The sequence below is a fragment of the Citrus sinensis genome, chromosome 6, assembly GCF_022201045.2.
Source record: "Citrus sinensis cultivar Valencia sweet orange chromosome 6, DVS_A1.0, whole genome shotgun sequence".
NCBI lineage: Eukaryota > Viridiplantae > Streptophyta > Magnoliopsida > Sapindales > Rutaceae > Citrus > Citrus sinensis.
This window is the reverse complement of record NC_068561.1, coordinates 11,071,240-11,084,204: the sequence shown is the minus strand read 5'-3', so window position 1 is coordinate 11,084,204 and position 12,965 is coordinate 11,071,240.

Below are 12,965 nucleotides of genomic sequence, written 5' to 3'. Positions count from 1 at the left end.
ATTCCACACTTAAATCGAGTAGGTTATAGTTATAGAGAATTTAGTCAAGCAAGTAATAATATTCAACAAGCACTAGCTAACACTATAGTTAAATTATTAGTCAAAATCAGTGATAGGCTAGAAAACTTAGACAATAGACTTAATAGACTAGAGAACAATTTTCAAACCTTTAGAAAAAATTAAGAATTTGGATCACCTAGAATTTAGCAATTGTTTAGATAACTTAGACAAAGAACTAGACATATTGACAAACCGAGGAGAAAAGTTAAATTTAAGTGGACCAGTCTTAACGTGTAGAACAGTAGACATTAAAGACATTTTTGAACCAAAAGTAATATAAAAGTAATGGATCTAGTAAGAAACGGTAGAGTATATGTAAACATGGCAGAAAGAATTAGAAGGTCGCTTTCAATTTCTAGTAAAGGTAAAGAAATAATAAAAAGGACAAGACATAATAGACAAACATGATCCAGATAAATTATTAGAAAAAGGTTTGAGCAAATTAAGAAGAAAAAATTATATAATGAAGGATTAAGTCAAAATTAAACAATACCACAAGCTAGAGATTTATTAGTACTAGAATTAGAAGATCATAAACCTAGCCAATGGAAACAAGTATTTAATCAATGGGAAGGTAATTTACTTAGACATTTTATGGAGGCATTAGCAATTATAGTAGACCCAAACTATAAATTGATATATTTAGAAAGTACTTTAGGAAGTAGAGAACGACAAATATACTTAGGATGGAGAGCATGGATGAAGAAAAATAAATTAGAAGAAATGCAAATATTACAGTAATTAGTTTTATTGATTTAATGAAAAAATTAGTATTATGAGTAGATGAAAAAGATGATGTAATTAAATAGATTAAAGCCATTAGAAATTTAGAACAATTAAAAATTTGTGGTCTAAGATATTTTGATGAATATGCTAATTATTTTTATAAATATTGGAGTGAAATAGATAGAACTTTTGATGAAGATTTATTATTAAAATTTGTAGACAAATTACTAGGAAGAATAGGAGAAAAATTACACAATGAATTAATTAATTGGTCTAAAACAAATAGAACACAAGGAATAAATTATTATGCTACATTATTACCAGTAATAGAATACGTTAGAGGTAGTATTAGAGAATATTGTGAAGAAGAAAAACATAGACATCAATTAAAATTACAATTTAGAAAAATGTGTATAGACATGACAGAAGTACCAACATTAGGTTGTAATTATCCTAGTTATGCTAGACATAAGAAGTATAGAAAGCATAGGGAAAGATATAGTCAAAATAAGCCACCTTATAGAAACAATAGTAGAAAATTTTTTAAAAAGAAATTCTTTAAATATAATAATAATAAAAAAAGTCCAGAAGGCATTTAAAAAAGGTAAACGTGTATACAAAAGGAATAAAACTTGTAAATGTTTTTTATTTAGAAAGGAATGACACATTAAGCTAAATTGTCTAGAAAATAAAAAAGTCAATCAATTAGAATTAGATAATTATAATATAGAAGAAGAAATTTTAGATATAGAAGAAATTCTTAATATAGATCAATTATCTGATAATGATAGCATATGTATAGTCAGTAATAGTGAATCAGACACTAATAGTAATTCAAGCTTAGAATTAGAATCAGACATAGAACTAGAAATAGACACTAATGTTCTAGAAACTTATACTTTATTCTTTGGTAAAAGTTATACACATTGTAGTAAAAACATTAAATTAGGACATAGAGACACAAGCACAGAAAAATTCTTTTCTAATAATTGTAAAGATAAACAACAGATAGAAGATGAAACAATAGAGATAAATAAAGCAGGTAGTGAATTAATAAATATAGATTTAGAATTATTATTTAAAAAAGAAATTGTTCACACTAAAGCAATGATAGACACAACACAGGTGCAAATAAATGTATTATACATGATAGCTTAGTACCCAAAGAAAATAGAAATAAACTTAGAAATCCTGTAAACAGTAGACAATTTAATGGAGAATTAATGCAAATTACAGAATGTATAAATAATATACCAATAAGAATAAATGGTGAAACTCATGTTTTGCCACAAACATTTATTTTAAATAAAAAAGTAGGATATAAATTTATTTTAGGATTAAATTTTATATTAGCAATTAATGGTAGTATATTAATAACTCCTAATGAGTAAATTTCTTTAAAAAATCAACATTCATTCAACCTAAATACGAAACGCATATCTTACCATATCAAAAGAAAACTCTAGTTGTAGAAAATGACATAAATACATAATTTTTTGATTCTTTATTAGAAAAAAAAAGTAGAAAATACAAAAGACATAGCTAGCAATTTAGAATTAGCACATGAAATAGAAAACTTAGATGACAAAGAAATAGACAACTACTTAGAAGATATACTTAATGTAGAAAAAGAAGTGGAGTATTTGAAATGTGAAAAATGGCCAGAAGAAATTAGAAAAAAGGTAGAAGAATTAGAAAAGTTAGAAATAATAGGAAATAACCCAATTAGAAAAGATAATAAGGAAGTATATAAATTAGAAATCATTAATCTGGACATAACAATAAAAACACAAGATTTACCTTATAGTTTAGAAGATAGAAAGAGTTTAAAATGCAAATAAATGAATTGTTAGAATTAAAAATTATTAAGAAGAGTACCAGTAGACATAGAAACCCTGCATTTATTGTAAATAACCATAGTGAACAAAAATGAGGAAAAAGTAGAATGGTAATAAACTATAAAAGATTAAATGATAATACTTTAGACAATAGCTATAAAATACCCAATAAAAATGAGCTAGTAAATGGTATACATAATGCTAAATATTTTTCTAAATTTGATTGTAAAAGTGAATTTTGACAAATACGACTCCACGAAAAATATGTTCAATGGACAACTTTTGGTTGTTCATAAGGACATTTTGAGTGGTTACTTATGCCATTTGGACTTAAAAATGCCCCACAAGTATTTCAAGCTAGAATGGATAGAATATTACAACCTTATTCAAAATTTTGTATAGTTTATATAGCTGATATTTTAGTTTTTAGCCAGAATAAATTTATGCATATTACTCGTTTACACAAAATTTTAGATTGCTTCAAAAATAATAATATAGTTATCTCTAAAAGGAAAATAAAATTATTAAAAAAATAGACTTTTTAGGATTAACAATTGACAGGGGAATAATAGAATTACAACCGCATATAGTTAGCAAAATATTAGAATTTTCAGATAAAATAGAAAACACAAAAGAATTACAAAAATTTATAGGACTATTAAATTATAGTAGAAAATTTATACCAAATCTTAGTACGTTAATAAGACCCTTATATGATAAATTAAGTAAAAATGGACAAAAATATTTTAATAGTGCAGATATAAAACTAATTCAAAAACTTAAAGAAATAGTTAAAACCCTCAAACCCTTAGCATTACCAATAGACAGTTATTATAAAATTATACAAACAGATGCCAGTAGCTTACGATGAGCAGGAATATTAATCAAAAAGCCCAATAAAGATAGTTCTAAGGATAAAGAAGAAATAGCAATGTATACTAGCGGTAAATTTACTGAAACAGAAGGTAGAAAATCTGTACAAAATAAGAAATTTTAGGAATAATAAATTCTTTAAATTCATTTCATTTGTATATACAAAATGACACATTTACAATTAGAATTGATTGTAATAAATTATAGAATTTTATAAAAAAGTATAAAGGAAAAACTATGAAAAGAAAAATTATTTCATTAGTAAGAGATGGTTATATTTTAGAAGTAATAATTGGTAGAGGGTACAAAGCAAAATTTGAACATATAGTACGTAAAGATAATACATTAGTAGATATTCTTTCAAAACTGATAAATCAATAATTATTTTGCAGGAATGGAGCGATATATGAATTTCGGTCCAATTAAACTTAGATGGTTCCCATCAAGAATAAATTTAAGTTTTAAGAGCAAGTTTCAGGTATTAGACAACCAACAATGCATTTAGACAATTTGTGGTGTGTTAATAACCCACGTGATAAATTAAAGGTAGCAAATGCACTCATATATTATTTTAGACAAATTAATGAACATGTAGACAGTAATTACTTTGCATTTTTTATATTAGTTAGAGGTAGACAACCAGGAATATATAGTCAATAGAGAGAGGTAGTTGATTTGATCATCAATTACCCTAATCCAGATTATAGAGGTTTTTATACATTTCATGAAGCTATAGAATTCGCTAGACATGAAATAGGACCAAATTATCATGTTAGTCATTTAATAAATCCTTTAAATAATGCATCAGCATCTTTATCTAGATAGTCAAATAATCTCTTAGAAAATGCATCAGTAGCATAATCATCATCATCCATACAAGTTTGTAATCATTATCAAGTGATGACATGAACAATTAGAAAGCTTAATGATACTAAATATCATTTAGACAATGAAGTAAATTCATGTAGCCAGAGGATAAGTGCATTAGAAAGTGTTAATGTAGAATTAATTAAACAGCTCATGCTTCAAGATAAAAGTCATACATTAGATACTCAACTTCATAGTAGATAAAATAAACAAACAATAATAAGAAAATAATGGAATGAACTTGAAAAATGGAAGTTTTCACTTTTTCCAAAAAGAGAATATCCACTTCCAACACATTTAATTCAGAAAATTAGATAAGAAGAAGCAAGAATAGCTACAAAAAAACATATATATATTATAAAATTCTTAATTGATTTAGCTATATCTGAAATAAATATTGATGGTTTAACCATTATATGGGAAACCTATTATACCACTAAGAATGTAAAATGCCCTAAGGGAAAACCCTTGTGCATAACAGTTCTCGTAGAAAGATTTGCCTATCAATGCCACCTTATTTATAGTATACCATCAACCTGTATAGACTTAGCCAAATATGAACCCTTAGAAATCCAGTACAAAAAAAAAAAATAGTCTTAACACCCACTTTGTTATTAGATTATGACTTATTAGGTCAACTAATATTTTCAGACCCAGATCAAGCAAATCTTTTTGGTAGAAAAATAGCTATAGTAGTCTCAAACACTTTTGCCAATACAAATAACCCGTTTGTTGAATTAATCATAGGCAGTAAACTTCCAGAATATGATGAGTCTGGAATTATACTAGCTCAACACAAAATAGTAGTCATATTTCATAAATTTAGACCCTTATTTTATGGAACAAAGTTTCCTTGGCCCTATACACAGTTTAGTGTAGAAGAATAACTTCAACATTGGATTAGTAAAGTAATCAGTACACAATTCCATTTGAGTCATTTTCAATTTGAAGAATATACTTTAATAACTGAAGATGCAATTCAAAAAATTTACTCAAAACATCCACTTCCAGAAGTACCTTTTTTAGCCAAGACAAAATATACAAAATTGTTGGAACGCTACGCCAAATAATTCAAAACATAAATCAGAGCTCAAAGAGAACAACAAGAATTGGCCCAACGAGAAGCTGAATTGTGGAATGACTTGGGAAGTGAAGAAGCAAACAACATAGAAAACAATATGGATAATTAGTCAGCAATATAAAGCTAAGGAGTACTCAGAGTCAATATAAAGTTAAAGTAGTCAAAATCATGTGATTTTTACAGATGACCTTTACTCACTACCCAATAAGGAAAAAACTGTGAAAGCATCTTTTTCATTTTGTTTTTTCTTACCGACAGTGAGTTAGCACTAAAAAATAGTAGTCAGTTACTATTTATAGAGAGTGAATCACTATAAAGTACTAGTTAGCCAGTTTTTACTTTTTTAATTAATTGTTAGCTTTTCGCTACATGTAAAGTGTCACTTTCAATTTTTGTCTTTTGTAACCTATGTCAATACTCATGTCAATAATGGTCCAGAGTATTGAGTTGTATATAAAGAGTTTCAAGTCTATGTACAGAGGGAGTCGAGAGCAAGAGTTTTGAGAGCAACTCAACTTGTACTCAAAAGCAAAATCAATAAAAATTTCTTTTTCCAAAAACACTTAGAATATTATTTAGACAAGCACTAGTAAGCAATTATCAAGTAAATAGTTTTACTCCTTACTTTTATTTAGCTTTCGGTTTTAGAAGTCTAGTCGAGTTAACGAAAATATAAATTATATTTATTGCATTAACAAAAGGCGGTCCTTATTATCATTCAGCAGCAAAGAAAATTTTCAGGGAAAGTTTTTGAAAATTAAGGTTTTTGTTTTTGACAAAAATAATAAGAATTTAGTAAAAGTTTCTACTGATTTTCTGAAAGCTTCTTTTTAAACATGGTCTCCGTTGGCCCGTTTAGCCGTTAATGTGTTGAGAAAGTGTTTTGGGCATGAGTTAGAAGTTAAAAGTGTTTTTAGCATAAATGTTTTTAAAAGCAGTTAAATGAACTTTGAAAGGTCTGTTTTTGGCAAAGCAGCTTCCGCAAATTTTCATAAAGCCTTTTTGGGAATACTCTGTATATAGGTGGGAAACCAGCAACATATATTCTGATGGTCAATCCGAATGGGGACTATATCAGTTTGCACTACTGGTATAACAAGCCACGTATAGATTTCTCCTAGTTAAAACCTAGCGTCCATTTTTCTCTTTCCTTCTATTTGATATCAGAGAACCTCTTTTGTTCTTGTTTTAAATATTTTTTATATGATTAGTTACAAGGCATACTTCATTTGTCATATGATATTTTTCTATGATTGCTAAATTTGACCAAACTCTTGAAAACTATTATAAAAATTCATTTTCTGTTCTAGAAAAAGATTCTAATAGTTGGATAGAAAATAACCCTTACATTGAAATTTTAGAACGTGCCTTATAGATTATAGAAACTGAATTAAATAGAATTAATATTGAACAAGTAAATTTAAACATTTTAATAGAAGAAAGGCAAGGCAATTTAAAGCTTCCTGTAAATTACACATCTCTTTTACCTCATGAAATAGAAAGAAAAATAAATATTAAACATTACGCTTTTACAAATTTACCAGTATTTAATTTTAGAAGACATAATTTGCAATATTATAATATTAATAAACAAAATAAATTATTAGACAAATACGAGAATTTAGTATTACAAATTACAAATAAATTAGAAGATCTAGCAAATTAGTTTATGAATTTTCAGCGATTAGATTATTTGGACTTAGAAATTAGCCATCAGAAAAAGTAAAAATTAAATTTGACAGAAAGAATAAAGATTAGTTGTAATATCGAGCACTTAGAAAATCAATACAAACATATTCCACACACTAGCAATAGTCAACAAAACTTTATAGTAGATTTATTAATTAATTTAGTACAACATTTAGAAGTCAATATAGAAAGGCTAAAAGAGCTAGTATTAGGACTAGGCAAATTCTTCGAAACAAATAATATTAATACATTAAGAAGAAATTTAGATTATATTAAAGAATTATTAACATATTTTAATAGTCAAGTTAAAAGATTTCCTAGCAAGAAATAAATATTCAAATTAATTCAATTATTAGACATAAAAACACATAATCCAATAGAATTAGAAATTAAACATATTGTAGAAAGTTTAAAACTAGAAATAGAAAACATTAAATTTACACAACGAGACTTACAAATTCAATTAGATGCTATAAAGATAATTGTTAGTGAATGAGTTTAAATAAAATATTAATAGAATCTTTAGCAGAATTAAAACGAGAAATTCCACACTTAAATCGAGTAGGTTATAGTTATAGAGAATTTAGCCAAGAAAGTAATAATATTCAACAAGCACAAACTAACACTATAGTTAAATTATTAGTTAAAATCAATAATAGGCTAGAAGACTTAGACAATAGACTTAATAGACTAGAGAACAATTTTCAAACCTTTAGGAAAAGATTAAAGAATTCGTATCTCATCTAGAACTTAGCAATTGTTTAGATATGGATTCTTTATTTTTTCTAAAGGTTTGAAAATTGTTCTCTAGTGTATTAAGTCTATTGTCTAAGTCTTCTAGCCTATAGTGTTAGCTTGTGCTTGTTGAATATCATTACTTTCTTGACTAAATTCTCTGTAACTATAACCTACTGGATTTAAGTGTGGAATTTCTCGTTTTAATTCTGCTAAAGATTCTATTAATATTTTATCTGAACTCATTCACTAACAATTATTTTTATAGTGTCTAATTGAATTTGTAAGTCTCGTTGTGTAAATTTAATGTTTCTATTTCTAGTTTTAAACTTTCTACAATATGTTTAATTTCTAATTCTTCTGGATTAAGTGTTTTTATGTCTAATATGTTTTGACTAGGAGAAACTTGTACGTGGCTTGTCATACCAGTAGTGCAAACTGATCTAGTCCCCATTCAGGTTGACCATCAAAATATACGTTGCTGGTTTCCCGCCTATATGCAGAGTATTTCCAAAAAAGCTTTATGAAAATTTTTGGAAGCTGCTTTACCGAAAACTGGCCTTTCAAAGTTCATTTAACTGCTTCTGAATACATGCATGCTGAAAACACTTTTAACTCCTGACTCACGCCCAAAACGCCTTCTCAACACATTAACAGCTAAACGGGCCAACAGAGACTGTGTTTAAAAAGAAGTTTTTAGAAAATCAATAGAAACTTTTACTAAGTTTTTATTGTTTTTTGTCAAAAATAAAAACCCTAATTTTCAAAAACTTTCCCTCCAAATTTTATTTGCTGCTAAATGATAACAAGGACCGCTTTTTGTTAATGGTTTAAATATAATTTATATTTTCATTAACTCGGCTAGACTTATGAACTTGAAAGCTAAATAAAAGTAAAGAGTAAAACTACTTACTTGATAATTGATTGCTAGTTACTTGTCTAAATAAATTGCTAAGTGTTTTTGGAAAAAGAAACTCTTATTGATTTTGCTTTTGAGTACAAGTTGAGTTGCTCTCAAAACTCTCGTTCTCGACTCCCTTTGTACATAGACTTGAAACTATGTATATACAACTCAAGACTTTGGACCATTATTGACATGAGTATTGACATAGGTTACAAAAGACAAAAATTGAAAGTGCCACTTTACATGTGGCGAGAAGCCAACAATTAATTGAAATCACATGACTCTGACTACTTTAACTTTTCATTGACTTTGACTATTTTTTTTTTAGTGGTGCCTCATATCGATCCATCATTTCATCAACTGCTTCAGCTATATCCTCATCCAAAGACTGATGACTCATAGCTTCTGATTCATGTCCTAATGATGGCATGTCATTTATTTCATCTAGCGCCTCCAAGTATTCTTCACGTTTTTACAGATTATAAATTTTAATTTATAGTGAAGGAATGAGTAGCTCCTCACGGACAAGATGCTTTTGGGCTATGATTGTATAATATTGTGCTTGGGCGATAATCCTATCATGAGTATGTAACCACTTATAGAAGGCTGCCATTTCATGAGTTCTTCGATATAAATCTTTTGCAGAGAAGTTGGGCCTATCATGATAAAATCTTCTCTTGTACTTTTTTGCTCCTTCGCAAATAAAAATGACATGATAGGCTGGTAGTATGACACTAGTTTTGGTTGTATTAATTACTTGAGGTCTAGGTGGTATAGAATTAAAATTGATTACTAATGGTGCTTGTCTTATAGTGGATAAGACTATGTTTAGGGTTGGTGGAAAGAATTTAAATCTATCTTGGCTAAAAATATTAATGATTCATATCATTCCAAAACTAAGGGCTTTGTATAGAATGTCTTCATTGTCTATAGTTTTGGCTAGGGAGTAATCAAAAGAAATAGTAGGAAAATTATGTCTAACTGCAGTAATATTGTTTAATTCTGACCAGCTGGATCCAAATTCAAGAAAGAAGTTTAACTGGCTATCAAACAATTGGTTGGCTAAAGAAACAAAATCTGTGTACAAGTTTTCCGCAATTTTTTCTTTTACTATGTCTACAGCATCACCAAGAAAAGATGAAAGTTGTTGTATTTTATTTAATTGTCCTGCTGGGGTATGGCCAAATAATTTATTTAATGGCTGTTCTGGTATAAGGATTTTATGGGTTTTGTGGGTATTTTGGGTTTTTTATGGTCTAATAACAGAATTTGATATTTATTTTGTAATATAATATTCTGTCTAATTAATTCTTCTTTAGCATTTTCTAATGCAAATATTTTTTGTCTACATGCTTGTAGTATACTGTCTAAATGATATCAAGTATCATTAAGCTTTCTAATTGTTTGTGTCATCACTTCACAATGATTACAAAATTGTATGGATGATGATGATGATGCTACTGATGCACTTTCTAAGAGATTATTTGACTGTCTAGATGAAGAAGTTGATGCATTATTTAAAGGATTTATTAAATGACTAACATGATAATTTGGCCCTATTTCATGTCTAGCGAATTCTATAGCTTCATGAAATGTATAAAAGACTCTATAATATGGATCAGGATAATTGATTATCAAATCAACTACCTCCCCCCATTGACTATATATTCTTGGTTGTCTACATCTAACTAATACAAAAAATACAAAGTGATTACTGTCTACATATTCATTAATTTGTCTAAAATAATGCATGAGTGCATTGGCTACCTTTAATTTATCATCTGGGTTATTAACACACCAAAAATTGTCTAAAATGCATTGTTGGTTGTCTAATAACTGAAACTTGCCCTTAAAACTTAAATTTGTTCCTGATGGGAACTGTCTAAGTTTTATTGGACCGAAATTCATATATCGCTTCATTCCTGCAAAATAATTATTAATTTATCAATCTTCAAAGAATATTTGCTAATGTATTATCTTTACCTACTCTGCTAATGTATTATCTTTACCTACTATATGTTCAAATTTTGTTTTATATCATCTACTAGTTATTACTTCTAAAAAATATATTCATCTTTTACTAATAAAAGAATTTTTCTTTTGTACTTTTTTATAAAATTCTATAATATTATTACAATCAGTTCTAATTGTAAATGTGTCATTTTGTATATACAAATGAAATGAATTTAAAGAATTTATTATTCCTAAAATTTCTAATTTTGTACTAGATTTTCTACCTTCTATTTCTATAAATGTACCGCTAGTATACATTGTTATTTCTTCTTTATCCTTAGAACTATCTTTATTGGGTTTTTTTTTATTAATGTTCCTACCCATCCTAAGCTACTAGTATCTGTTTGTATAATTTTATAATAACTGTCTATTGGTAATGCTAAGGGTTTGAGGTTTTTAACTATTTCTTTAAGTTTTTTAATTAGTTTTATATCTTCACTATTAAAATATTTTTGTCCATTTTTACTTAATTTATTATATAAGGGTCTTATTGACGTACTAAGATTTGGTATAAATTTTCCACTATAATTTAATAGTCCTAAAAATTTTTGTAATTCTTTTGTGTCTTCTATTTTATCTAGAAATTCTAATATTTAGCTAACTATATGTAGTCGTAATTCTATTGTTCCTCTGTCTATTATTAATCCTAAAATGTCTATTTTTTGTTTTAATAATTCTATTTTATTTTTAGAGATAACTATATTATTATTTTTGAAGCAATCTAAAATTTTGTGTAAATGAGTAATTTGCATGAATTTATTCTAACTAAAAACTAAAATATCATCTATATAAACTATACAAAATTTTGAATAAGGGTTTTAATATTCTATCCATTCTAGCTTGAAATACTTGTGGGGCGTTTTTAAGTCCAAATGGCATAACTAACCACTCAAAATATCTTTCTAAACAACTAAGAGCTATTCATTGAACATATTCTTCGTGGAGTCGCATTTGCCAAAACCGCTTTTACAATTAAATTTAGAAAAATATTTAGCATTTTGTATATAATTTACTTGCTCGTCTTTATTGGGCATTTTATAATTACTGTCTAAAGTATTATCATTTAATCTTTTATAGTTTATACCATTCTACTTTTTCCTCGTTTTTGTTCACTATGGTTATTTACAATAAATGCAGGGCTTCTATGTCTACTGATACTACTCTTAATAACTTTTAATTCTAACAATTCATTTATGTTCATTTTAAACTCTTTTCTATCTTCTAAACTATAAGCTAAATCTTCTGTCTTTATTGTTATGTCTAGATTAATGATTTCTAATTTATATACTTCCTTATTATCTTTTCTAATTGGGTTATTTCCTATTATTTCTAACTTTTCTAATTCTTCTACCTTTTTTTCTAATTTCTTCTGGCCATTTTTCACATTCTAAACACTCCACTTCTTTTTCTACATTAAGTATATCTTCTAAGTAGTTGTCTATTTCTTTGTCATCTAAGTTTTTTATTTCATGTGCTAATTCTAATTGACTATTGCTAGCTATGTCTTTTGTGGTTTCTACTTTTTCTTCTTTTAATAAAGAATCAAAAAATTATGTATCTATGTCCTTTTCTACAACTAGAGTTTTCTTTTCATATGGTAAGATATATGTTTCGTATTTAAGTTGAATGAATTTTAATTTTTTAAAGAAATTTACTCCCTTAGTAGTTATTAATATACTACCATTATTTCCTAATATAAAATTTATATTCTACTTTTTGATTTGAAATAAATGTTTGTGGCAAAAATGAGTTTCACCATTTATTCTTATTGGTCTATTATTTATACATTATGTAATTTGCATTAATTCTCCAATAAATTGTCTAATGTTTACAAGGTTTCTAAGTTTATTCCTATTTTCTTTGGGTACTAAGTTATCATGTATAATACATTTATTTGCACATGTGTTGTGTCTATCATTGCTTTAGTGTAAACAATTTCTTTTTTAAATAATAATTCTAAATCTATATTTATTAATTCACTACCTACTCTATTTATCTCTATTGTTTCATCTTCTATCTATTGTTTATCTTTACAATTATTACAAAAGAATTTTCTTGTGTTTGTGTCTCTATGTCCTAATTCAATTTTTTTACTACAATGTGTATAACGTTTACCAAAGAATGAAGTATAAGTTTCAAGAGCATTAATGTCTATTTCTAGTTCTATGTCTGATTCTAA